The following is a 2,943-nucleotide window of genomic DNA, read 5'->3' as shown; positions in this document are numbered from 1 at the left end:
GATGGATAGAGACGCCACATTAAACAACTTGCATGCTCATCTTAAACTTGCTCAAAACAGAATGAAGCAAGTTTATGATCGTAGCCATGGGGAGCAGAAGTTTGATATTAGCAGTTGAGTGTTTGTAAGAGTGTAGCCATATCGACAGGTGACATTGCATCCGATGCGTAACCAAAAGTTATCACATCGCTACTTTGGTCCATTTCGAGTATTGAAGCGTATTGGACTAGTTGCATATCGTTTAGAGCTACCGGAGGGGTCGAGAGTGCATCCTGTCTTCCATGTTTCATTGCTGAGGGAGCGCATTAGATATCACGAGATTGTTGGATTGGTTCTACCGGAGCCATTGGAGGAGATAGAGATCGTAGAGCCAGTTCGAGTACTTGCTATACGCCGAGGACGACATGGTACTAGATTGGAGATGGAGATTCTAATTGAGTGGCTTGGCAAGCTATCTGATGAGGCGACATGGGAGTTGGAGACTGATATCTTGGAGTGTTTCCCCGACTTTTCACCTTGAGGGCAAGATAGGGGAAGCGTGGTGGGCTGATACACTTAGTTAGAATCTTTTCTTATTGCATTAGATGTTTATTTTTATTAAAATAAAATTCCTGTAGATCACGTTTGAACGTCGGAGGGGTCACGTTCAAACGCCCTTGTGAACGCCTACATCAGATTCGCAAATACAGAGAACGCATATTGTGCGTTCGAACGTGGTCAAGCGAGTTCGAACACCCGCGCTCGAACGCCTGTATCGCGTTCGCACATCCAAAGATGAAGCTTTTTGAGTGCGTTTGAACATAATTAGGTGCATTCGAACACGATTGACGAGAATCCTCTAGAATTAGGGTTTCATATTGTTTTAGGACTTGTTGGCTAGCCTCTATAATATTTGGATGGCAGCCAACTTCATTATGCTATTAGATTATTAATTTCTTACCTCTTATCTTCTCTCTAGACTCTCTCCGTCCTTTGTCTTCACCATCCTTCCACCTCTACAGTTGGTAAGGTTTCTTCTAACTTCTAACATCCCTCGATTGTCGAGCCACCCCTCTTCTTTGGGATCTCGACCACTTCGTTTCCTTCATCTACTTACCTTAATCACATCCACAATCCACCTTCATCTTCATACCCATCCATAACCCTAACATCCACTCCACCCGTCACCACCACCATCACCCACGTTATTTTATGCTTTTGTCCCATTTTCAGTTCGAATCTGTCAAGGGCATAAATACGAAAGTTGTAGATCAGAAAGTTACGGATCTAACCCAATTAGTTTCGTAATTGTCTGACTACCAAACAATATCTGACGAATATTTTTCCACGGTTGCACGGACTGATTCTTGTAATAAATTCAGATCTTAAGAAATTATTCCATAGCCGATCTTTTAGTACAAGAACCCATCAAATTGGTATCAGAGCACATCACCGTGGTTGGGATATTTCTGCCATGGCCAGCGATGCTAGCAGCACTGGTGGCATGGGCTAGATGCACTAGGCTAGGAGAACGACCGTCAATGCTTGTATCGTCTTCTCGATCCTTTTGGAACTCTCCTTTGATTCGGCTAAAAATTATTTAAAAAATGCCTTTGCCTATGTCGGTGGCTCATCGTCGATGGTTGCTTGTAGTAGAAGGGATGCCGGAGATACATCCATAGGAACGAAGATGAGTTCCTAATCCTCCATGGTTGCCCCTTTCTCATTCGTCTTGGATTGCGTGTTAACCATTGTCCAAGGAACATTAGCTCTAATACCACTGTTACAAACCTAATTTGGTACGATCCGTCTGTAAGATGATCCTGAGATTTTGAGGTCTAATAATCTCAGAACTTAGGGTTCTAATGGATTTAGAATGAATTCAATTAGAGATTTGGATTGAAAGTTACAGTTAGAATAGTGGCGCAAGGTCAAATAGGGCATAATAGTAATTAACCCATGAATATAACCCTGAGCACGAGTACGAGCCCAAGGATGAATGGTGGAATGACGCGGTGGGCCCGTATCATTCGATTGAGCTGAACCTATGTGCAACTTAGGTGCGACATGAGCCAAACCTATGTGCAGCCCGAGTGTGATGCGAGCCGAACCCGTGGGCCTCTGGCCTACGAGACCAGCCTTGATTCTGAGGTCACTTTGCTCGCGATGACAGATCACATTTTGGGATCCAAGCTCAGACCGTCAAGCTTGATTTCCCAAAATTCTCTAGAGAAGACCTACTGTATTTGACTTATTTAGCAAAGCAGTTTGTCACATACCATAGCATGCTCAACCACCAAAAGGTCCAGCTAGCCTTATTCTACTTGGAGGGTGTGGCAATTAGGTAGTACTAGTGGCTGAGTGGACTCAACCATTCGAGTTTTGACAAGACTTTACGGATGCAATTTGTGCTCGGTTCAATCCAACCCAATACAAGAACTTTCAAGCCATGTTGACTAACTGATTTAACTCGGCCCTAAAGAGTACCTTCATTAGTAGGCTCAGGCCTGACATTCTGGCTGAGGTCAAGGCTTTGAGGCCCACTACTTCGATAAGGCCTTCTCTTTAGCTCTTTTGATAGAGTCCAAATTAGATCAACTGAACCAAATCTGTACGGAGGAGAGAAGAAAGATGATCTCGCACCACTTTGTATCCAATGACTTGGAAGAGCACCGAAGTAAAGGGTTGTGATTTTACTGTGATAGCCGATTTACCCCTGGTCATAAATGCAAACGCCAGCTAGCCCATGTCATGTTCCTAGACGAACTTAAGGAAGATGAACCCGAATCCATTGATTGGCACGACAAATTGTATGAGTACAAGAATGTAAGAGACTAGTCACTTTGAGGACAAGGTGTCAGAAGTGTGGTGGATTGCTACAACCCGACCACATAGGTTAAGTCGAGTCAAGTCGAATCGAGTCAAGTTAGTTAGTTAGCTTTATCTTTTTGTTTGAATTTCAAA

Source organism: Typha angustifolia, chromosome 15 (assembly GCF_048772165.1).
Source record: "Typha angustifolia cultivar Huaian chromosome 15, ASM4877216v1, whole genome shotgun sequence".
Lineage (NCBI taxonomy): Eukaryota > Viridiplantae > Streptophyta > Magnoliopsida > Poales > Typhaceae > Typha > Typha angustifolia.
Note: the sequence above shows the minus strand (reverse complement) of the source record.